At 41.9% G+C, this 25,900-nt stretch overlaps 1 long non-coding RNA gene across 1 annotated transcript in view; it reads left to right on the top strand.

Annotated features, from left to right (window-relative positions):
- Positions 1-8,045: 8,045 nt before the first annotated feature.
- Positions 8,046-25,900, top strand: part of LOC134756612 (uncharacterized) — a 511,329-nt gene continuing 493,474 nt past the window's right edge. The window contains exon 1 of the long non-coding RNA XR_010129497.1: positions 8,046-8,545. This is a non-coding gene — a long non-coding RNA (uncharacterized lncRNA). The remainder of the gene's footprint in view (positions 8,546-25,900) is intronic.

Below are 25,900 nucleotides of genomic sequence, written 5' to 3'. Positions count from 1 at the left end.
TGAAGCTTAAATTCAAGGTGGCACCAGTTTCCAGGTAGCAGAACTATGGCAGGGACCCAGTCCTCTCAGTCACTGCCTCATTTCATCATACCCTCCCTCAACACTTAAGTGCATGACTCTAAACCACTGGCAAGAAAAGAGGCATATGACAGTAGCATAAGCTCTTAGCATAGATTTAATTTAAACAACCTTTGGAGTGGTCATTTTGTTGTCATGGTTGCTCCAATCAATGAGATGGATATAGGGTCTTGGGGCTGCAGCTGTTTGTCTGATCATTTAACCTTCTGAAGCAGATTTTATTACAGTGTTCCTGTTGCTGAAAATGAATTACAAAGCTTTCCTTTTTCTGTAGGAAATAAGAGTGCCCAGATGAGATTACATGGCTTCCTATGATATCTAAATAAGATTAGTTTGCCGAAGATCACATTAAAATCCCATTAAAGAGACAGTTCCGCTCCAGCCCCCATTCTCCTCAGGCAAGTTCTGAGCGAGTTGATGAAAATTGCTTAGGGATGACACACAGGCATTGAGCACCCTGTGGAGACACGGGGGTGGGGTGGAAATATTCCCCCAACTGTGTATATCACAGAAACAGGGTCTGTGTACATGGCCCATTACTTACAGATGACAGTTCCTGAATCTAAGGAGGGAAGACTTTAGGGAAGAAATGGTAATAAGATGAAAAGTTCACAAGATGGAGGCATTGAGGTCATCCTCAGAGAGGATCCAGGAAATCATTAATTCATTTTTTTATGTGACAAGGATAACAATATTAATGTTTCGGTATTTATACCCTTCCCTCAAGGCTGCTCTGAGAAAGAGGGATTCTTTGCTCTCAGGAGGCTACCGAGCCTGGACTTTTGTTGTGCCGATCTAAGTAATCAGTTTAACTTTGGAATGAATATGGAGCAAACATAAATTGATATTCATTAAGAAAAGATTGGAGCAGTTCCTATAATGCTCAAATGGGCCAGCAGGGTGGTTGGAATTTTGAGAGAGCAAAGAAGCAGCCTGCGGAGAGAAAAAGAAGGAAGATTGAGAGAGACTGTTGTGATTGCTGAGACTCTGGGGAAGTCAGGTGGATGATGTTGGCATCTTCTCAAGGGATTTCTCTGAAGATTTAAAAAGCTTGTATGTGTGTGTGTGTGTGTGTGTGTATTTAACATAGAACTGATTTTTGTGAATGGCTATGATAAAGCCATGAAACAGGCAAACTTCATTTGTTCATTAATTTACTCATCAGATTTTCTTGAGGGGTGGGTGTTTGTAAGAGATACAGAGAAGGGGGATAGAGACCATATAAGCAAGTAAGTGAAGATTCAGTGCAATGGGTGCTTCCGCAGAAGTAAGCACAGGGAGCTAAGGGGATGCAAGCAAGGAGGGCCTCTATGTGGACGGTCAGGGAAGGCCTCACTGAGAAGGCCTGACAACTCTGAGGGGTCAGCCTGCTTCACGCTTGCCTGACCTTATGCTTGGGTGTTTCCAATGGTCTGCAAAAGCATCTCCTGCTCTCTGGTTCTTCCCCACATCTTGATTTCTGCTGCCAGTGGGAGGGTGACTTTTATCAAAAGGACAGGCAAAAAGGGACAACCTCAGGCATGTGGCATCCTTGATGACCCTTGTTCTGAGTGCTTTCATGGGAAGAGCTCTCTAGAGCTTGCTTATTAGAGCACATACCTTACTTCCACTGGAGGTTGTAATTTTAAATTCTCAGTGCGAGTATATTTAAAAATACCATGTAGCTTATTTTTATGTTTCCAAGATAAAAATGGAATCGGATTCAGTCACTTGGAATCCTTTGCCTCTTTACCTTCTTTTATTTGAGAGTGAATATAGCTTGTGTTAAAGGTTTTATTTAAACACTTCAGGTCACTTATATTCTACAGCCACAAGAGCACAGCTTAATGAAAATAAAACAAAACAACAATATAACTGGTTAACCAAAAAACAGCTCTTTGAAAATATGTATAATTCTCACATCCTTCCCAACATCAAAAAAATGAAATAAAATCTATTAACAATGACATCAACTTGCTAACAGCACTGTTTTTCAGGGTGATGGTATTGGTTGAGGTGGGAATGAATTTTCTTCTTTACATTTTTCAAAAGTTTCCAAATTGTCTACACATGAATTAATCCTATTACTTTGGTAATTGGAAGAAAAGATAAATGAATATTACTTATATAAATCTGGTACAGGGGTCAACTGGACAATATAATGTGCCTGTTCTTACACAAATTCTAGCTAAAACCAAAAAGGTTTAGTACTGTTAATTTTTTCCAGGCCATGTTTTAAAGATGAAATTAGGCCATTAGGTCTTTGACATTCATGTTGAATTGAGTAAGAGATAATAACATTGTGTAAATAGACTCAGACCATAATTTATCTAATGGTAGTGGTGGTGAGGGAATAATGAATATGATGGGGGTGATGATGATGACTTCTAAGGCTGTTTATATCCTTAGAGTTAAATGGGGTCAGCTATGAACTGTTTTTTTTTTTCCTTCTTTCATTATTATACTTTAAGTTCTAGGGTACATGTGCACATTGTGCAGGTTAGTTACATATGTATACATGTGCCATGCTGGTGCGCTGCACCCACTAACTCGCCATCTAGCATTAGGTATATCTCCCAATGCTATCCCTCCCCTCTCCCCCCACCCCACAACAGTCCCAGAGTGTGATGTTCCCCTTCCTGTGTCCATGTGATCTCATTGTTCAATTCCCATCTATGAGTGAGAATATGCGGTGTTTGTTTTTTTGGTCTTGTGATAGTTTACTGAGAATGATGACTTCCAATTTCATCCATGTCCCTACAAAGGACATGAACTCATCCTTTTTTATGGCTGCATAGTATTCCATGGTGTATATGTGCCACATTTTCTTAATCCAGTCTATCATTGTTGGACATTTGGGTTGGTTCCAAGTCTTTGCTATTGTGAATAGTGCTGCAATAAACATACGTGTGCATGTGTCTTTATAGCAGCATGATTTATAGTCCTTTGGGTATATAGCCAGTAATGGGATGGCTGGGTCAAATGGTATTTCTAGTTCTAGATCCCTGAGGAATCGCCACACTGACTTCCACAATGGTTGAGCTAGTTTACAGTCCCACCAACAGTGTAAAAGTGTTCCTATTTCTCCACATCCTCTCCAGCACCTGTCGTTTCCTGCCTTTTTAATGATTGCCATTCTAACTGGTGTGAGATGGTATCTCATTGTGGTTTTGATTTGAATTTCTCTGATGGCCAGTGATGATGAGCATTTTTTCATGTGTTTTTTGGCTGCATAAATGTCTTCTTTTGAGAATTGTCTGTTCATGTCCTTTGCCCACTTTTTGATGGGGTTGTTTGGTTTTTTCTTGTAAATTTGTTTGAGTTCATTGTAGATTCTGGATATTAGCCCTTTGTCAGATGAGTAGGTTGCAAAAATTTTCTCCCATTTTGTAGGTTGCCTGTTCACTCTGATGGTAGTTTCTTTTGCTGTGCAGAAGCTCTTTAGTTTAATTAGATCCCATTTGTCAATTTTGTCTTTTGTTGCCATTGCTTTTGGTGTTTTAGACATGAAGTCCTTGCCCATGCCTATGTCCTGAATGGTATTGCCTAGGTTTTCCTCTAGGGTTTTTATGGTTTTAGGTCTAACGTTTAAGTCTTTAATCCATCTTGAATTGATTTTTGTATAAGGTGTAAGGAAGGGATCCAGTTTCAGCTTTCTACATATGGCTAGCCAGTTTTCCCAGCACCATTTATTAAATAGGGAATCCTTTCCCCATTGGTTGCTTTTCTCAGGTTTGTCAAAGATCAGATAGTTGTAGATATGTGGCATTATTTCTGAGGGCTCTGTTCTGTTCCATTGATCTATATCTCTGTTTTGGTACCAGTACCATGCTGTTTTGGTTACTGTAGCCTTGTAGTATAGTTTGAAGTCAGGTAGTGTGATGCCTCCAGCTTTGTTCTTTTGGCTTAGGATTGACTTGGCAATGCGGGCTCTTTTTTGGTTCCATATGAACTTTAAAGTAGTTTTTTCCAATTCTGTGAAGAAAGGCATTGGTAGCTTGATGGGGATGGCACTGAATCTGTAAATTACCTTGGGCAGTATGGCCATTTTCATGATATTGATTCTTCCTACCCATGAGCATGGAATGTTCTTCCATTTGTTTGTATCCTCTTTTATTTCCTTGAGCAGTGGTTTGTAGTTCTCCTTGAAGAGGTCCTTCACATCCCTTGTAAGTTGGATTCCTAGGTATTTTATTCTCTTTGAAGCAATTGTGAATGGGAGTTCACTCATGATTTGGCTCTCTGTTTGTCTGTTGTTGGTGTATAAGAATGCTTGTGATTTGTGTACATTGATTTTGTATCCTGAGACTTTGCTGAAGTTGCTTATCAGCTTAAGGAGATTTTGGGTTGAGACAATGGGGTTTTCTAGATATACAATCATGTGGTCTGCAAACAGGGACAATTTGACTTCCTCTTTTCCTAATTGAATACCCTTTATTTCCTTCTCCTGCCTAATTGCCCTAGCCAGAACTTCCAACACTATGTTGAATAGGAGTGGTGAGAGAGGGCATCCCTGTCTTGTGCCAGTTTTCAAAGGGAATGCTTCCAGGTTTTGCCCATTCAGTATGATATTGGCTGTGGGTTTGTCATAGATAGCTCTTATTATTTTGAAATACATCCCATCAATACCTAATTTATTGAGAGTTTTTAGCATGAAGGGTTCTTGAATTTTGTCAAAGGCCTTTTCTGCATCTATTGAGATAATCATGTGGTGTTTGTCTTTGGCTCTGTTTATATGCTGGATTACATTTATTGATTTGCGTATATTGAACTAGCCTTGCATCCCAGGGATGATGCCCACTTGATCATGGTGGATAAGCTTTTTGATGTGCTGCTGGATTCGTTTTGCCAGTATTTTATTGAGGATTTTTGCATCAATGTTCATCAAGGATATTGGTCTAAAATTCTCTTCTTTGGTTGTGTCTCTGCCTGGCTTTGGTATCAGAATGATGCTGGCCTCATAAAATGAGTTAGGGAGGATTCCCTCTTTTTCTATTGATTGGAATAGTTTCAGAAGGAATGGTACCAGTTCCTCCTTGTACCTCTGGTAGAATTCGGCTGTGAATCCATCTGGTCCTGGACTCTTTTTGGTTGGTAAGCTATTGATTATTCCCACAATTTCAGAGCCTGTTATTGGTCTATTCAGAGATTCAACTTCTTCCTGATTTAGTCTTGGGAGAGTGTATGTGTCGAGGAATTTATCCATTTCTTCTAGATTTTCTAGTTTATTTGCATAGAGGTATTTGTAGTATTCTCTGACGGTAGTTTGTATTTCTGTGGGATCGGCGGTGATATCCCCTTTATCATTTTTTATTGTGTCCATTTGATTCTTCTCTCTTTTTTTCTTTATTAGTCTTGCTAGTGGTGTATCTATTTTGTTGATCCTTTCAAAAAACCAGCTCCTGGATTCATTAATTTTTTGAAGGGTTTTTTGTGTCTCTATTTCCTTCAGTTCTGCTCTGATTTTAGTTATTTCTTGCCTTCTGCTAGCTTTTGAATGTGTTTGCTCTTGCTTTTCTAGTTCTTTTAATTGTGATGTTAGGGTGTCAATTTTGGATCTTTCCTGCTTTCTCTTGTGGGCATTTAGTGCTATAAATTTCCCTTTACACACTGCTTTGAATGCGTCCCAGAGATTCTGGTATGTTGTGTCTTTGTTCTCGTTGGTTTCAAAGAACATCTTTGTTTCTGCCTTCATTTTGTTATGTACCCAGTAGTCATTCAGGAGCAGGTTGTTCAGTTTCCATGTAGTTGAGCGGTTTTGAGTGAGATTCTTAATCCTGAGTTCTAGTTTGATTGCACTGTGGTCTGAGAGATAGTTTGTTATAATTTCTGTTCTTTTACATTTGCTGAGGAGAGCTTTACTTCCAAGTATGTGGTCAATTTTGGAATAGGTGTGGTGTGGTGCTGAAAAAAATGTATATTCTGTTGATTTGGGGTGGAGAGTTCTGTAGATGTCTATTAGGCCCACTTGGTGCAGAGCTCAGTTCAATTCCTGGGTGTCCTTCTTGACTTTCAGTCTGGTTGATCTGTCTAATGTTGACAGTGGGGTTAAAGTCTCCCATTATTAATGTGTGGGAGTCTAAGTCTCTTTGTAGGTCACTCAGGCTCGCTTTATGAATCTGGGTGCTCCTGTATTGGGTGCATATATATTTAGGATAGTTAGCTCTTCTTGTTGAATTGATCCCTTTACCATTATGTAATGGCCTTCTTTGTCTCTTTTGATCTTTATTGGTTTCAAGTCTGTTTTATCAGAGACTAGGATTGCAAACCCTGCCTTTTTTTGTTTTCCATTAGCTTGGTAGATCTTCCTCCATCCTTTTATTTTGAGCCTATGTGTGTCTCTGCACATGAGATGGGTTTCCTGAATACAGCACACTGATGGGTCTTGACTCTTTATCCAATTTGCCAGTCTGTGTCTTTTAATTGGAGCATTTAGTCCATTGACATTTAAAGTTAATATTGTTATGTGTGAATTTGATCCTGTCATTATGATGTTAGCTGGTGATTTTGCTCATTAGTTGATGCAGTTTTTTCCTAGTCTCGATGGTGTTTACATTTTGGCATGATTTTGCAGCGGCTGGTACCGGTTGTTCCTTTCCATGTTTAGTGCTTCCTTCAGGAGCTCTTTTAGGGCAGGCCTGGTGGTGACAAAATCTCTCAGCATTTGCTTGTCTATAAAGGATTTTATTTCTCCTTCACTTATGAAGCTTAGTTTGGCTGGATATGAAATTCTGGGTTGAAAATTCTTTTCTTTAAGAATGTTGAATATTGGCCCCCACTCTCTTCTGGCTTGTAGGGTTTCTGCCGAGAAATCCCCTGTTAGTCTGATGGGCTTCCGTTTGAGGGTAACCCGACCTTTCTCTCTGGCTGCCCTTAACATTTTTTCCTTCATTTCAACTTTGGTGAATCTGACAATTATGTGTCTTGGAGTTGCTCTTCTCGAGGAGTATCTTTGTGGCGTTCTCTGTATTTCCTGAATCTGAAAGTTGGCCTGCCTTGCTACATTGGGGAAGTTCTCCTGGATAGTATCCTGCAGAGTGTTTTCCAACTTGGTTCCATTCTCCCCGTCACTTTCAGGTACACCAATCAGAAGTGGATTTGGTCTTTTCACATAGTCCCATATTTCTTGGAGGCTTTGCTCATTTCTTTTTATTCTTTTTTCTGTAAACTTCCCTTCTCACTTCATTTCATTCATTTCATCTTCCATCACTGATACCCTTTCTTCCAGTTGATCTCATTGGCTCCTGAGGCTTCTGCATTCTTCACGTAGTTCTCGAGCCTTGGTTTTCAGCTCCATCAGCTCCTTTAAGCACTTTTCTGTATTGGTTATTCTAGTTATACATTTTTCTAATGTTTTTTCAAAGTTTTCAACTTCTTTGCCTTTGGTTTGAGTGTCCTCCCCTAACTCAGAGTAATTTGATCGTCTGAAGCCTTCTTCTCTCAGCTCATCAAAGTCGTTCTCTGTCCAGCTTTGTTCCGTTGCTGGTGAGGAACTGCGTTCCTTTGGAGGAGGAGAGGCGCTCTGCTTTTTAGAGTTTCCAGTTTTTCTGTTCTGTTTTTTCCCCATCTTTGTGGTTTTATCTACTTTTGGTCTTTGATGATGGTGATGTACAGATGGGTGTTTGGTGTGGATGTCCTTTCTGTTTGTTAGTTTTCCTTCTAACCGACAGGACCCTCAGCTGCAGGTCTGTTGGAGTACCCTGCAGTGTGAGGTGTCAGTGTGCCCCTGCTGGGGGGTGCCTCCCAGTTAGGCTGCTCGGGGGTCAGGGGTCAGGGACCCACTTGAGGAGGCAGTCTGCCCATTCTCAGATCTCCAGCTGCGTACTGGGAGAACCACTGCTCTTTTCAAAGCTGTCAGACAGGGACATTTAAGTCTGCAGAGGTTACTGCTGTCTTTTTGTTTGTCTGTGCCCTGCCCCCAGAGGTGGAGCCTACAGAGGCAGGCAGGCCTCCTTGAGCTGTGGTGGGCTCCACCCAGTTCGAGCTTCCTGGCTGCTTTGTTTACCTTAGCAAGCCTGGGCAATGGCGGGCGCCCCTCCCCCAGCCCCGCTGCCGCCTTGCAGTTTGATCTGAGACTGCTGTGCTAGCAATCAGCGAGACTCCGTGGGGTAGGACCCTCCGAGCCAGGTGCGGGACATAATCTCGTGGTGCGCCCTTTTGAAGCCCGTCGGAAAAGCGCAGTAGTCGGGTGGGAGTGACCCGATTTTCCAGGTGCGTCCGTCACCCCTTTCTTTGACTTGGAAAGGGAACTCCCTGACCCCTTGCGCTTCCGAAGTGAGACAATGCCTCGCCCTGCTTTGGCTCGCGCACGGTGCGCGCACCCACTGACCTGCGCCCCCTGTCTGGCACTCCCTAGTGAGATGAACCCGGTACCTCAGATGGAAATGCTGAAATCACCGGTCTTCTGCGTCGCTCACACTGGGAGCTGTAGACCGGAGCTGTTCCTATTTGGCCATCTTGGCTCCTCCCTATGAACTCTTTTTTACAGGTAAGGAAATACAAAGTTAGAGGTTTATTCAGAGATTTTCATCTTTTCCAAGTCCATCCAGGTTAAAACGAAAATGAACTAGAACCAAAGTTTTCAGATTTAGTGTATTTTTTTCTCTCCTACGTAATGCTATTGTTACTATTAATGTTCTTTGTCTGCCAGAAAATATATTGATTAGTTTTCAGTGTGTTCATTCCAGCATTTTTAGACTTTAATGTTTTTGCATGGTCATACGTGAACTAAAAAATGAATACTTCCTTCCTTCCTCTCTCTCCTCTCCTCTCTTCTATCTTCTTTTTTTCTTTCTTTCTTTCTGTCTGTCTTTCTTTCTTCCTTTCTTTCTTTCTTCCCTCCCTCCTTCCCCCCTTCCCTCCTTCCCCCTTCCCTCCCTCCCTCCTTCCCCCCTTCCCTCCTTCCCTCCTTCCCTCCTTCCCTCCCTCCTTCCTTCCTTCCTTCCTTCCTTCCTTCCTTCCTTCCTTCCTTCCTTCCTTCCTTTCTTTCTTTTTTTTAAGAGACAGGGTCTTGCTCTGTTGCCTAGGCTGGAGTGCCATGGTGGGATCATAGCTCACTGCAACCTTGAACTCCTAGGCTCAGGGGTCCTCCTGCTTCAGCCTCCCGAGTAGCTGGGAGTACAGACATCATGCCACCATGCCTGGCTTTTTTTTTTTTTTTTTTTCTTGTAGAGATAAGATCTCACTTCATTGCTGAGGCTGGCCCTGAACTCCTGGGCTCAAGCCATCCTCTCGCCTGGACCTCCCAAAATGTTGGGATTACAGATGTGGGCCACCGTCTGTAGCTTCCTCTTTATTTCTATTAACTGGGGATAGCACTTGGTAGTAGTAGTGTTTACCTTTTATTTTGATTGCTTCCAGTGAAGATTGGGTTTTTGTGTTTATTTTTGTGCTTGTTTTTTTAAAACCAAAGTTTATTTTAATTAATTCAGTGGGAGAAAATGATCTAAAACCATAACTTTATATTATTTTATGAAAATTTCTGTTGAAACTTTTAGTTTTCAACTATTTTTATGCTATTGTGTAGACATTATTTATCTACAGAACTCTGATCCTGTTTGTATTGTGAGATTGGTGTGATGTGGGAAGTGAAGCCACCTACTCTGAGTTGCTACAGGGCTCTGACCAGGACGGATAAATATAATCAAATTTATTCAGAGAACTTAAGATCCCTGGATGTTGTTTTTGGAGCAAGTGTAGAGAGTGCTAATACAAAATTAATCTATTTTCTGTGTTGTAATTCAATTGCATAGGACTTTGTGGTTTGAGTGACACACTATGAGCTGTTGAGATTACACTCTTTGCCTTGCTTTATTCTGATTGAAGGTTTTGACTTTGAAGAGGATGTTTGCCAGGTATCTTCTATTTTCACCAAGCACCTCAAAGTTGTCACTGGATTGATTAATTAGTTTTTTCATGTTCAGTTTTCTTTACTGTGTTTATCTTTAGGCAGATTAACTTTGGTGAGACATTCCATTCTTCCTGTGTTAAAAAGGATAAACAGTGATTAATTTTCTGCTTTTTGTTTTGTGTATGAAAACGAGTTTGACTTAAATGTAAATGCATTGTGTGTTTGACATTCTGGACACTTTAGACTTCAGTTTTAGGAAAGAAAACAGATGAAAGAAGGGCAAATATATGATAAATAAATGCTTTAAATAATGAAGGTATAATAGGGGTACTTGGTATGAAACTGAAAAATAATGTAGCCTACTTCTCTACTGTGAGATGATAAACACATTTCTTAATACATCTATAGGTGTCACTGTTGATATACACTCTTGAACTGACTTCTACCCAGGTTTGAATCTGACAAAGGGCTGCTGGGATGAATTTTATATAGTGTGTTTGACTAACTCCTGTAATATATGCTTCTTTCTGATATGAATATAATACATGAGTCTGATTTTCTGGCACAAATAAAGTGACTAATATTGAATGTTTTATTATTTTGGGGCAGAAAATTACTTTGGACAAGGAGGGTGAGATATAGGTACAGAATGAAATAAATCATAGAACTGATTTTTTTTTGCCTTGAAATTCCTAGATTAATAGTTTAATCTATTAGCCTAGATTAATAATTTAGAAAAATTAATTTCATTCTCTGCTCCTTCCTTCTCCCATTGCCAGTGTGCACCAGCTAGAGCCTCTGATCATGTGTTGTCTTCTGTGTGCAAGGATTCACTTGTAGATGGTGATTTCCCTTCATCTAAGCTTTAATGAAGGAATCAAAACAGTGTCTAACTGATATTTCTGATTTTCTGAAATGGGTTCCTAAGTTAGAACCAGGACACATTTTAGTATATTGGAATTCTCAGCCTCTGACTTCACAGGAGTTTTTCCGTTTCCCATTTTTGTTTTATTTTGTTAATAAGGTGATCTGAGACTTGGGGAAGTCTCTTGGCAGGTCAAAACCTCAGGAAATTGTTAAGTGGTGATCTATGTTTTATACATACAGGTATGCTTCTAATTTCTTTTTTAAAAAAGGCTTCCCCCTACCGATACTTGAATTAATGAAAATATCAAGCAGTTATCACTTTTCTATTACATACCTTTCATTTTTCTAGAAGTTAGGGATGTAAAGAAACATCAGGGACGATCCTTGCCTTCAAGAATCTCAGTGTTTAATAACAATGAGAGACAAAAGAATAAACTGTAAGAAAGCAATTCAAAGGATGAGCTTTGTAGAATATAAAGTGGAGAGCTATCAGATTTGCTTGGAAATCAGGGGATATTTTGAGGAGACATTTGTTGAGTCAAATTGAATAGAGTTTCCAGAGAGGACAAGGTGGTAGGGAGAGATTGGGCTGTTTAGGTGGATGAAGCATCGCTTACAAGAGTGACCGGCACAGGACACCGGGTGTATTGGAGGGCGGTGAGTAGTTAGGCCTGGCTGAAGCGCAAGGATGAGTGAGTGGGGAAGAGGCAGTGCCTCTGTGATGTCCCTTCTGTGAATTGCTCTGAGTGCCTTACTGTGCTTCACTCAAATAAACTGACCTCAAAAGTTAGTATCACAGGCATTCTTTTTCTTTCCTTTTTTTCCAACAAACTTAGCTGTTCGTGTTCAACTTCTTCAAAATGGAGTAAGGGAGGTTTCTGAATGGGCAGTTTTTACATTACAGTTGACAACTATCATTGGGTTTATGTTAGATAGTAGTTGTTTTGATGACATTATTTTTGTCAGAGAAGGAAGCCAAATGGAAAGATTGTGTGGCTGAGTTTTCTGTGACTGATATGGTTAACTAAATTATTTCATTACAAATGGGTTTTGGGTGCTTTGCTTTGCACTGAACATTAGCTGTGTCTTTCAGCTCTTACAAAAATAGCCAATACTTCAATGGTCCTTACTGTGTGCCAGGAACTGTTCTAAATATGTTATACATGTATTAATCCATTCAACTCTTTATAACCACACTGTAAAATAAGTAATAATAAAGTCCCAATTTTATCCGTAAAGAAATGAAGCACAAAGGGTTGGAAGACTTGCTAGTCATATAGCTGATAAGCGGCAGAGCTGGGATTTGAACCGTGATAGTCTGCTTGCAGTTACATGTTATCTAGTAATTAGATATTGCATATTAGTTTAATTGTTACACACAATAAGTTAGTTTAGCAATTTTTATATTATGGGGATGAGAGACATGCATAAACCTTTTTTTAGATGGCTAGTAGAAGAGCAACCGAGGGAGATTCATGGCGAGAGAAAGTGGGCTGGGAGTACTGGCAGCTCCTCTGATAATTCAGGAGGGCTCCCTGGATGGTGAGTGATTTCTTTACACTTGGAGGATGCCCACAGCAACCAGCTCTGGAAAGAAAGGAGAAGAAAACTCTGTCATATTCTTAGAAATTAGTGTCTAAGTAGCTGCTAGGAGTCATCCCAACTGGATGTATCAGACTCAAGAGGCTTGACAAAATGTACATGGCAAACTATAAATAATACTATTTTATTTCAGCTTATGGAGCAACAACAGCATCCTTGGGGCTGTACAGATTAAAAAAGACATCATTCCTGCCCTAAGGTTTAAAATACAAACAGTCAGATTTGAAATTTCTTACCAGATCCAGATGTTTGAGTGTCGCAGATCACTCATCCCTTTCTGCTCCTCTCTGTTTTAAATTAGCATATATTCCCAGGGCAACAGATGCCCCAATGTTATCCACACTGATTTTACTCCATTCTTTAGCAAAAAGTAGAATGTGCCTCAAATATTATTTTTTCTTCGGCATTTAGACATCGGAAATGATATTCACTGATTTTTGTGTGTTAACCAGCTACTCCCATTAGCTTGGCCTGTTAAATTGAAATGTTACATCAAGAATTGAATAGGCCAGAAAGAAACGTTAGGAAAATGCATTTACGTATACATTCACCACCTGAAGTGCTGGCTACATATGTGGGCACAGTAGGTGATTTAAAAGTTCTTAACATTCCCTGAGTGACTGGTGGCTCATCACCCATCATGGTGTGGAGGAAAGAGCTCAGGATGAGTGAGCTTCCAGAAGGGGGCAGGCTCCAGGCTGATCCTCTTGTATGTTTATCTCATTTAATCTTCCCAACTACTCTGGAGTGTAGATACTATTTTACAGTCAAGGAATATGAGGCTTAGAGAGGTTACGTGACTGGCTTAAGGTCACATGGCTAGTAAAGGTGGGGCTGTGATTAGGTTTAAATTTTGTGTGGCTCGCAAAGCTGAGCATTGTCTATGGCAGAGAGCACAAGCCACTTCATGGACAAATATTGTTGTACTCTGACAACATCCCATTGATTACTCTCACTGGTTATTCCATGACATCATCTTCCTTTTGAGAGGAAAGAACTCAAGTTTACTTCTCTAGTTTTCTTCTAATAATTTGTTAAATTCCTGACCATTGCAATGTTTTCATTGGAGGTTAACATTTAAATCAGAAGTTGAAAAAATCTGATGTTGTGATTCAAACCCTCATTTATACCCTCTTTCATGCAGCAGGTGTGAGCCCCTCTCTTGCCCTGGGCACTACCACATTCCTGTGAGCAGGGGTAGAAGGTAACATGCTCCCTAGACTCCTGAGGAAAGAAGGGCTGCCTGCATTGGGGGAAGTCTGGCAGAGAATTCACAGCTTGACAACCAATTAAAATGATAGCAGGGATTAGTAGGTAGCCTTCTGAGGTCAAGAATGGCTCAGGAACCTATGAATAGACAGAGATTGGAATGCACCTGGTCACTTCCCCATATCTAGCTGGTCTCCATTGTGCCAAGCAGAAGTCCCTTCAGGGGCCACGTGGAATATACACACCATATAGGCTTCTGACTCGGTCTTTATGATACCCTGGTTTAGCCATCCTGTGGTTAAACTGGTTGTTTTCTGATGGTAACGTAGCAGTTAACCCCTGGGGCTTGGCACCAATAATTGGGCCTATGTAATATGAAATTACTGTGAATTTTGTAGATGACTGTGAATTATTGTTCAATTGTCAGCCTAGAAACAAATCTGAAAAGGACCAGCCCTTAGGTGTGCTGCATTCACAGTGGAAACACTGGAATGAATATTAGGCCTGAGAGAGAATTGGCTCAGTTACAGAAGTTCCAGCAGCTTATAATATAAATGGTTCACTGAGTTGTTCAATAGATTTCCACAAACACCCATTGTGGGCAGGACACTCTGTTGGGCACTGCAGTCCCAAGTCAGGGGTTACCTGCCCCCATCATGAAGAAATGTCAGGTGGACCCAATGGATCCTATTTTTTTAAATTTACATACTTCTTCCTCTGAAATGGTCAATGGGAGATTTAAAAATCTCTGTAAGTGGAAATTCAGGGCACAATTCCAAACTTCTCATTACATTAGTGCTGGCAGATGACCAAAGAGTTCAAGAGAAACCCAGGATCAGTAAAAACAAAACAAAACAAATAAAACAACAACCATGAGTCTGTAAGGAACAATCCAGCCAGTTGCAGGAAGAGTAACACACATTTTCAATGGGGTTGAGATGTGGTAGGATAATTTCACAGGGGAAATAAGAGTGGTTTTGCTGTTAACCAGCTGTGTGATTTAGAAACTCTCCTAAGGTCTGGGGCCATCAGTTTCCTGATTAGAAGAGATAATCAATATCGTGTTAGGAAAGACTCCTGGCCCCATGTTTTTCACCCACTCTACCACCTACTGTACCTGTGCTCCCATCCTTGTCCTCCCTCAGGTACAAATGAACCTGGCCTCTCTCCTTGCACTCTAGATCCCATCCATTCTCCCCTACCCAAGGGCATTGCTCAAGCCATCAGCCCTTCTCTCTCTCACTTTATCATTTTTTTTTTCTCCTGGGTCATTCTTATGAGCCTATAGCATACCTTAATATCTTCCGTCTTCAATAATTCTCTATTATCTTCAATCACTTCCCACTTCCACCTGATTTGGCTTTACAGCAAAGCTTTTCAAAGAGTAGTTAGTGCTTCCTCAGCTCCTCCTTTTCCATGAAATAATGCACAGCAGGACCTTGTCCCTGACACTCCACCAAGATGCTCTTGTCAAGCTTATCAATACTCCCATATTTCCAAATCCAGTGGTCAGCTTTCCTTCATTATCTTACCTAATCAGTTTTGTGGCAGCATTTGAAAGTTGTTCACAACTTTCTTAAAGCATTTTCTTCTCATGGCTTCTAGGACACTGACTTCCCTATTCCATTGGTTTTCCCCTCCTCACTCTCCTGTACTAGACCCCGGTCCTCTTCTTGACCTTTAAAGGTGAGGGGGGCGGGGTGGTCCCAGGGCTCAGTTTGACATCTTCTTATCTTCTTCCCTGTCTCTTCTCAATCCCTAAGTGAATGCATTCCGTCCTATGCATTAAAGACCATCTGTGCACTGAAGACTCCCCCAAACCTTGGAGTCATTACTAGCATCCCATTCTCATTCCCTTCCACATCCAAATCAAACAACAGTCATATAGTGCTTAGTATTTGCTGAATATTCTAAGCATTTTACATGTGTTAATTAATTTACACAACAACTTAAGAAGATAATTCTGTTATAACCTCAATTTTACAGACGAGGAAACTGAGGCACAAGGAAGTTAAATAATTGCTGAAGATCACAGAGCTCCTTGGGTAGGAATTTGAGCCCATGTCGTCTGACCTCAGAGGACATGATCTTAACCACTGTGCTGCATTGTATGCTTGGACTGAAAGTGGTCCACAAGGAAGAGCCTTCATAGATTCAGGCAGTACTGGCAGAAGCAGAGTGGTGCCTTCATATCTGTCTTTCTCATCCACAATGGAATGTTGACTGAATCTCTTTTTACAAGCAGAGCCTTCTTTGCTGAAGCCAGGGTGGGGGTTGGGCCTTCTTTTTAAACTCCATGATGAGCCCTGACACACCTCGTTGGAATACTGGGACTCTGGAAAGTCATGGTGCTCTGAGGTGAGAACAGCATGGATTTGGAGTCAGGAAGACTTAATCATGGGCCTGCCACACCCAGGCTCTGTAATCTTGGCAGGAATCTTCTTTCTGAATCTCAGTTTCTTCTTCTATAAAATGGGCTTCATAATACTAATCTTGCTGAGGTGTCCTAAGGTTTGATGTTTCTGAAAAACTCAGTGCTAGGTGCATAGTAGGTATGCAAACAATCCTAGATACGTTATGATTTATTATAACAGTCCTTGACTAAGTTACCCATCTTGGTGAAGGTTAATTATGGTGGTCTTCTTTCCTTCTTGCTTTGTGCCTGCTCCTCTGCTAGGGCCCTATTGCTCTCAGTTTCCCCCTGGTGGTCCAGGGTCCCCTATTTTACCTGACCCAGGTGAGCTTTGCCTGGATGGGGGTCCCTGCTATTAACTTTCTTGTCATTTTCACTCTCCCAGTCAGTATCTCTTTATTGCCTGGCCTTACCCTGGTGAAGCAGATTCAGAGTAAAGGGCCAGTACAGTTGCACATTAACACATGCAGGGAATGCTGGCTGTGCTCTACAGCTACCCACTCACGAGTGAGGATTTACACCCCAATGGTGAGAAGACTGCGGCCAGGCAGCCCTCAGCCTCCTTTGGGAAATGCCTTGGCTAAAGGGAGCCACCTGGCCCAAACTCTTGCCTCATTTCCTGGCATCAGTTGACTGACCAACAGGGACATATAAAAGCTTGAGCCCCATGTTTCAATGTGGGACAACTCTGAAGAGCCAGCTTAGCTTCAGAGCTCCCCTGGAATCAGCTGAGGGCTTTTTGCACCTGCAATGCAGCCCAACTTTTCCCTCTGCCCATTCCGATTCCTTCGCTTCCTTCCACAGGTGTGGAGCCTGAGGGCTCTGCCTAATCAACTTCCTGCATGCACATCTCCATCTCAGCGTCTGCTCCCCAGGGAATCAAACACAGCAAGTCTTGAAGTTTAATCAGGACTTTCAGTGTCTTAACCAACAGGCAGGATTTGAAAGGCTGTTACATGTTAGTTGGAGAGAAAGTTTTCCCTAGGAACCTAGAGGCCAGTCCAATTGTGTCACATAGAGCACCTGAGCTGTGCATAGCCCCATGTAATGCTTCCTGATTGATTAATTTGTAATATTGACCATGGGTTCTTGTCTCTGAGATGACCACCCAAGACATTTTAAATTATTTCTTGTGTTGCATCAACTGGCATTTCCTAGGCCCTGATTCTTTAATAAGAATGTGTGTGTGTATGTGAGTATGAGTGTGTGTGTGGGGGGGTATGAGTGTGTGTGTGCTTGTGTGTGTGTATGGGTATGAGTATGCATGGAAATGACTGTGTGTGTTTGGATATGAGTGTGTATGCATGGAAATGAGTGTGTGTGTTTGGAAATGTGTGTGTGCGTTTGCATAAATATGAATATGTATTCATGGATATGAGTGTCCACTCCTGGAAGCCCTCTTGGATCAGACCCATCCGTAGCCTTTCTCCCAAGTGTCCTCTAAGGACCCAAGGGACCTCCGAAGTCCCACCAGATACTCACATCTGCCAGACAAAATTTCACAGTCTTTCTTCAGGACCACTTCTCTTGTCATTCCAACCAGTTGGAAAGCTATCTGCAGTTGTTGGCAGAGTCTTCATACACATATTGTAAGTTTGCACCACTTTCCTGAAATTTGCCATGAGGACCACAGATGAAATGTCCTTTGAGCTTTGTAATGATTGTCCTACCATTGCATGGTGTTGACTTTATGACGTCTTGTATCATAATCATTTGCATACATCTTATCTTGCCAAATGAAATACATATCAAGCATTACACAGAGAGGGCAGTTAATGAATACCTGTTAGATAATGAAGACATGGCCGTAAACAATGGGATAGTCACAAAAATTGCTTCCATTATTGGGCACATGTTATATCAGGCCCCGTTATTTGTCTCAAATTCCTAAAATGATGGCATTGTTTTATCTTCTATACAATATGGTGAAACTGAGGCTGTGCTATCCAGAGGTTTTGTAAAATCACCCAAGTAGCAAGTGTGATAGACTGAGAGGATTTAAGCCCTGGTCTGTCTGACCCCCAAGTCTATCACGTGTCCCTCAGTCTAACTAGAGATAAAGCACCTGAGGCAGGCAGGAAGGCTTGCCTTGGCCCATCATTGCATACCCTGAGATAATTGTGTCCAGGGTTCCCAACTGCTGTGAGGGCCCGAGGCAGAGCAGTGGTCATAGTCAGATGAGGCACATAGTGTGTGAGTTAAGTGCGGATTTGCTAGAGATGTTAGGCTTTCCCAGGAAGAGAACAGGTAGGGCAAGGCTGAATGAAACTGTCTGAGGAAATGGTTTGGTTTGGGCTTGGGGTGGGTTTGGGATTTCTCTCAAGGAGCAAAGCCAATGAAATAAAATGCTAATATACTGTGGCTCATTCATATGGCTGCAAATGGTGAACAATTTAGTTAAAGACAGAGAGAGAAGCTGGGAGGGGAGGTCCTGAGCAGCTCAAAGGAAGACACAAGGACACGTGGGGCCGGTTCTCTGCGCAGAGGGCCGCACGCAGTGAACCCAGCAAGCCTTCCCCACTTCTTGCGACAGGAACCTCCATCTCACCTGGGCTGAGGGGCCACTCTTGTCTTCAGTGCTGCGTGGAGAACTCTCTTTGTTAAGTCAGTGTTTTTCAGAATATGGGTCCTTAGCCAGTAGCAAGGGAATCACCTGGGAGCTTGTTGAGGAATGCACCTTTCTAGGCCCCGCCCAGACCTGTGGAATCAGGAACTCTAGAGGTTGGGCCCAGCTGCCTGGGCTCTAGGTGATTTTAATGCTCAAGTCTGGGAACCCCACACTATGCCATTCTCTGTGACTTTAATTCTCTCCTTTCATGTGCTCTAAGTTTTCTTTATCTTTCCTCATATTAGAATTCTCTGTATTCCTCAGCATCCAACTTAAGCCCTCCCACCTTCATGTCAGTTTCTCTGCCCATCCCAGTCTACAAAGATTGCTTTTATTTATGGCCTTGCATTCCTGAATATTTTTTCTTTCGTAGATGCATGCCCTGTCTGTGGACTATGCCTCTTTTCTGCTGTTTGTTACACTTATTTGTAGTCCTTACAGTTCCTTGCACATAAGAAGTGCACAATAAATGCCTCATGGTGACTGATGGAACACTGAACCTAAATATTTTATTTCTGACTATCCATCATTTTACATGCCTATGTGTAACATAAAAGTGGAAGAATTCTTCTGGTAACAAAGGGGAAATCTGTTTTTATTTTGTTATATTGCTTCTTGTTCCAGAAAGGATTTAAGGAGGCTTAAAATGCAGCAAAATAACATATTAGAAATAAGAAAGAAAAAAAAAGTCAAGGCAAGGTTAGGAATATAAAATGGATCCAGGAATGATACCAATATAAAAATGCCACTACATAGGACACTCACTCTAGATCAACCGAAAATTTGGCTCTTAGCTTTCTTATCAGGGATTTGGAAAATACTGGCTTTCAAGCCCACAACAGAAGTTAGAATAGATTTGCCTTTCATGAAGTCACATAAGTTTCAACACGGTTTCCTGGTTATTTTCTCTGCCTTTGGATTTGCTTAACAACTGCAGGATGCCAAGAAGCCACCCTGGAGGTTTTTGAAAGAAGATTTCAGACATGTTGGTCCTCATCATTGCAGATGGCAAGAACATTCCACCTCCTCTCCCTAGATGTGGGAAACCTCAGAGGAGCTGCTGTTTCCCAAGGGAAACAAATGGATGGAGAAAGAAGGACCTGACTTCTGTAGAACTGCTGAAGGGCAAAGGCACCCGGCCTTGACTTGTATCTTGTGTACTGTCTCCCTCATCAGCAGAAGCATTTGTTAAAATGATTGGGGACCTGCATGGCTTAGAGCTATTTTTGGATTACAGTAAGAGAAACTCATTTGAACTAGCTTGAGGCACAAAATGGGAATTTATTATAAGGATAATGAAGGGTTTTAAGGAATGAACGGAGGTCTCAAGAATTGACTGGAACCAGAAAATGGAAAGCTATACGGAGTACTTTTATTTGGCCCTGTCATTGTTGCTTCTCATGCTGTGTGGCTGTTTCTTCTTTCTCAGCAGAAGGCTTTCTCAGCCCTTCAGTCCACAAATGCATGGAAAGTGGCCACATTAGAAACCATATCACAAATTCTAGTCACTCAGTGGGACTGTCAATTGCTTCCAATTCTAGTTTCTTCTAGAAGACACTCTGGGGCAAATGTTCACTCCTGGTCTGATCAGTGGTGGCCAGAGGAATCAAACTGTACAAATATGGCTGCTAGAGGGGCTCTGTGTTTTGGGGGCAGTTACAGAAGAGGGGGAATAAGGATAGGCACACCAGCACTTTGCAGTTACAGAGACAGTCTACCTGGTTGTCTGTATGGGGAACTGAGATCCTAACTGCTAGAGAAGTTCTAGCCCTGAATTTAAATTGTGACACCATCTCTTATTTGTATACCAAGTGTGCAATTATGTTTCCGCACATCACCTGGTTTTATTACCAAATTTCTATAGGGGTTAGGAGTATGTATTTTATATACAGGGAAATGAAAGCTCAGAGAATCTAAGTAACATATGCATAGTCACACAGCTGGTGAACAGCAGGGGTGGACTAGGAGTCCAAAAGCCATTTTAGACCTGTCTCTACCACTCACTGGCTTGTTGCTTGGCCAAATCTTACTCCGACTCATATTCCTCGTCTTATAAATGCATTAATTATTCCATCAGCAGCCAGCTTGCAGAATGATTATGAGAATCATACAAGTAGTTCTTTTTTTTTTTTTTTTTTTTTTTGTGAGACAGAGTCTCTCTGTCCCCCAGGCTGGAGTGTAGTGGTGCGATCTCGGCTCACTGCAAGCTCCGCCTCCCGGGTTCACGCCATTCTCTTGCCTCAGCCTCCCGAGCAGCTGGGACTACAGGCGCCTGCCACCTCGCCCGGCTAATTTTTTGTATTTTTAGTAGAGACGGGGTTTCACCGTGTTAGCCAGGATGGTCTCGATCTCCTGACCTCGTGATCTGCCCGCCTCGGCCTCCCAAAGTGTTGGGATTACAGGCATGAGCCACTGCGCCCGGCCACAAGTAGTTCTTGAATCTGGTGGATCATTAGACTCATACAGGGATCTTTTAAAAATATAGCTCTCAGGATGCCAGCCCTATGTATTCTGATTCAGTGGATCTGTGGTGGGGCCCAAGTATGTGTTCTTACAGAAGTTCCCAGAAAATTGTGATGATCATCTTGGGTTTGTGAATCCTTCAGCAGCCTGAAAACATGGCCCATAATTAACAAAGCGTGGTGGAAAATACACTATGACCACAGTGACAGAGTCAGAGCAATCTCCTCTATGTGATGTTTTATAGAAGGTATACATTGCTTTCTTTTCCAAGATTGTTTAGAGGGATCACCTAAAGGACAATGGAGAAGAACGGACACCCATTCTAGTGTTTGAGAATGTGTGCATATGTGTGTGGTGTGTATATGTGTGTGTAAGTGTGTGTATCTATGTGTACTTGGTGTGGGCAACAGCAGTATGTGGAGGGTGCAGAATGCAGGACATGTTTCCTCCCTAGGCTGAAGAAGCTTCACTATTTCCTGAGTTCAAGGAGATAGTATACCTTGATATTTGTGTTGCCTCTACCGCAAACCAGGCATTTTAGGCATGCTACACGTACTCTTTCCTTTTCTTTTCTCTTTTATTTCTCCCTCCCTTCCCCCCTAACCTCCCTCTTTCCCTCTTTCTTTCTTTCTTTCTTTCTTTCTTTCTTTCTTTCTTTCTTTCTTTCTTTCTTTCTTTCTTCCTTCCTTCCTTCCTTCCTTTCTTTCTTTCTTTCTTTCTTTCCTTCCTTCCTTCTTTCTTTCTTTCTCTTTTTTCTTTCTTTTTCCTCCCTCCTTCCCTCCCTCCCTCCCTCCCTCCCTTCCTTCCTTCCTTCCTCCCTCCCTCTTTTTCTTTCTTTCTTTCTTTCTTTCTTTCTTTCTTTCTTTCTTTCTTTCTTTCTTTCTCTTTCTTTCTTTCTTTCTTTCTTTCTTTCTTTCTTTCTTTCTTTCTCTCTCTCTCTTCCTTTTTGCTTTCTTTCTTCCTTTTTTCTTTCTTAGAATCAGGTTTGCACTGTGTAGCTGAGGCTGAAATGCAGTGGCACAATTATGGCTCACTGTAGCCTGAACTCCTGGGCTCAAGACACCCTCCCACCTCCTGCCTCAGCCTCCCGAGTGGCTGGGACTACAGGCATGTTCCACCATGCCCAGCTGATTTTATTTTATTTTTTATTTCTAGCAGAGACAAGGGTCTTGCATGTTGACCAGACTGGTCTCAAACTCCTGGCCTCAAGCAACCCTACTGCCTCAGCTTCCCAAAGTCCTGGGATTACAGGCATGAGCCACTATACCTGGCATTACATGCAATTTCTTAAACAAGCAGGCGATATAGGTATTATTTCTACTTCATAGAACAAGAAATCAAATAAAGTGTTTTTTTTGTTGTTTGAAGTTAGACAGATAGGAAGTGCAATAAAGCTGGGATTCAAATTTAGTTTATGGTTTTTGATTTGGAGAACTTTTCAAGTGACAAAGCTTAGGAAAGATAAGTGAATAATCAGAGAACATTGACAGGAATGCCTTGACATCACTACTAGGATCACTAAGCAAATTCAAGGGTCATCACTTTCTGCTATCTCATTATTTACCTTTGCCTTGGTCTGATGTTGGCTGCCTTGGATACTAAATAATAATGAGGTATTTTCAAACCAGACTGATGTTTTATTTTGAGTAATGATAATAACAGTAGTACCAGTACTAGTAGTGGTATCTGGCGTTTACTGCTCACACTTTATTTATCAGGCATATTGAAAGATTATTGCTGGGTGCGATGGCTCAAGCCTGTAATTCCAACACTTTGTTGAAATTACAAAGTGTTGGGCTGAGGTGGGCGGATTGCTTGAATCCAAGAGTTAGAGACCAGCCTGGGCAGCCTGGTGAAACTCTGTCTCTACAAAAAATACAAAAATTAGCCCAGTGTGGTGACACATGCTTATAGTCCCAGCTACTTGGGAGGCTGAGGTGGGAGGATCACCTGAGCCTGGGGAGGTCAAGGCTGCAATGAGCAGTGATCACGCCACTGCACTCCAGCCTAGGTGACAGAGTGAGATGCTGTCTCAAAAAAAAAAAATAATATCACTATTACAACAAATCTACGAGATAGGTATCACTAACTCCATTTTACAGATGAAATTGAGGCTGAGGGAAGCTAAGTAGGCAGCCCAGGACCACAGTATTTCCAAGTGCAGGGTGAGGATTCACTGGAATTCAGGTCTACTTGGCTCTTGCGGTTAGGCAGAGCTGTATCTCACAGCCTCTGCATCTCACAGCTTCTACTGCTCCCTAAATGATGGGTCCTGGTTCAATGCACTGCTGTCTATTTTTTTCCCCTGCCTCAGCAAGACTCTTTCTTTCTACCTTGGCTGGCATTTTTATTCTGTAATTCAAAAAGTGAAAGAGACATCAGCCATAGTTGTGTGTGCCCCTTCATAGGCAGAGAGTCTCAAAATTTAGTAAGTGTCTCTTGGAGTTAGTCAAGGAAGTAATTAACACTGGGGCACAGAGGGCACCCAGAGCCTCCAATGTCTGGCATCGGGAAAGTCACTGCTCAGCATTAGCACATGATTAAGTAGTTTATCATGAGCAGGCAGTGCTAGTGAAGTGAATGTACTTTACTTATATGTATTTATTGGAGGCTTTATTTTGTTTTCTCACAAGGCCTGGACAGCCTAGGGAAGGGGCTGTCCACAAGGACAGGCACAGAAGGGAGGTCTCTGGTCTCTGTGGACCAGGTGGAAGACCAATAGGAATTGGAAAGAAGGTATTATTTATTGAGAACAATGATGTGGGAAGGTAGTTTCACTCCCACTTTTGTCCAGGTAAGAGATATAGATCAAAAAGAGTTTTTATCTAAAGTTACACAAATAGCAAGAAACAGAGTAGTGTTTCCTTCAATCTAACCCCAGGTTTTAGCTTTTATACCTTAAACCTGTCAGCAGGACACTGAAGCAAAGATCAAGACCTGCAAGAACCAGAATGTAGTTAAAGTGGAAGTGGAATCAGAAGAGGAGAGATCAATTGTTGGCTAAAGATAAAAGGTAGCTGTGGCAGATCATATTTTCTAAAAATGATCACCTTCTATCTATTCCATCCCATTTGCTCTTCTCACAATGTAATGTTGAACTTCATCACCAAGATGCAGATGTCTTTCCCTCCCTCTGTGCCCTGGCTCACTCATTCTTGGAACGTGCACCTTGAGATTTCTGAGCCAATGTGTAAGAAGTCCAACCACCCTGACTTAAATGCTGAGTGACCGGTGCCTGGAGAGACCCCATGGAGAGAGCACAGTGAGGCAGAATCACTTGAGGAGGCCAAGCTCTTCCAGCCCATGCTGTTGGAACCTCTCCAGCCCAGACACCAAACTGTGAGTATGTGAGCTCTCAGAAGACAATTCTAGCTCTGGCCTTCAAGCTACCCCAGCTATCACAGACTGAACTGGAGGCAAACTTTTCCCATGAGGCCTGACCCAACTTGCAGATTGATCAGCAAAATAAATGTTGTTATTGTTTAGGTCACTAAATTTGGGGGATAATTTACTTTACAGTCATAGTAGTTGCTGAAGTTATTGATGAAGAAGATATTTCAACATCTAACTGAGACCTGAACATCCATTTGGGTATCCCTTCTATCCAGGCTCAGGCACGAAGTCTTAAATGAACCAAGGAGGCCACGCAACTTTTAATATTCTCTCTAAGAGCCTTCAGAAATGGTTGTCCTTCTGTGACCCCAAAAGTTTCCTAGCTGTGTGTAGTTTTAGCCTTGCACACGGGAAAACATCACTATCAACACAAGACAATACATTCTAAGGACAAATTCAGAGGAGTGAGATGACTCTAGGCTGGGACATGTGGGGAAAACTGCCAGAGCAGGTGACATTCCAGTAAGTCTTGAAGGATTTTGTTTGGCACAAGGTCAGCAGGGCATCCCAGTCAAAGAGATGGATTTGGGCAAAGGCATGGGGTGTCCAAGTTTATGCTAAACTTGTTCTCTGATAGAAAGACCAACTTGGCCAGAGTGAAAGCTCCAAATATGGGGATATGCCAGGGGCAGGTTTGGAGGATTCCTTCCTTTGTCTTGAATCTGTCTGGGAGGATTCCAAAGAACCTTGAGAACTGGATCCACACGTAAGGGTAAGGTCTCCTGAAGAATGAATAATTGCTACATTCATCCAGGAAACAAACATTCCCTAGGATTACAAGGTTCCCATGGCCTCCTCTGGTATCATGGGGGTAAACAATTCCATTTCTAGATGTTTGCAGAGCAGGCAAGAAAAACAGAGTCTGAGAAGATTGTAACTTCACCACTGAGGCCCTGGACCGCATCCCTTCCAGTGTCTTACAGATCTCAGCTCCCAAAATTAACTCTTCTTTCTCTGGCCCATTTAATCTCTCCTTCACCATTGCCTTTAAACACAGAAATTACAACTATAGCTAGTATCCTTTTTCTCTTTTACCAACATTCCTCTTGAATAAATGAACTTATTGAGTTAATCTACTTTTCAAAATAGCTTTCATTAGTTCTCTTTTGAATGGTCCTATCTATCGAGCTTTTCCATTACCGGTAGACTTCCCATGTTAATGGTGATTGACAGTGGTTTTCTTTCTTTCTGCTGCATTTGAGATGCCTGTCACCTTCTCTGAAGTATCACTACTCCAAATCATCTTCCTACATTTCTGCCAACTGTAGTCTCTTGTCCTGTGCTTGTCTCCATCTCTTGTGCTGCTGCTTTCTTCTCTTCCAAAATGTAAGAGTTTTCCAAGGTTGCTAAAAATCCTCTGCTCTTCATTATGCCTTCTCTTTCCCTGAATCCAGTCACACTTACAGTGTCAACTATCACTTCTAAGCCAACAGCTCAA

The sequence above is a fragment of the Gorilla gorilla genome, chromosome 11, assembly GCF_029281585.2.
Source record: "Gorilla gorilla gorilla isolate KB3781 chromosome 11, NHGRI_mGorGor1-v2.1_pri, whole genome shotgun sequence".
NCBI classification, from domain to species: Eukaryota; Metazoa; Chordata; class Mammalia; order Primates; family Hominidae; genus Gorilla; species Gorilla gorilla.
The sequence above is the reverse complement of the archived record's forward strand: the minus strand, read 5'-3'. Positions and strand labels throughout refer to the sequence as shown.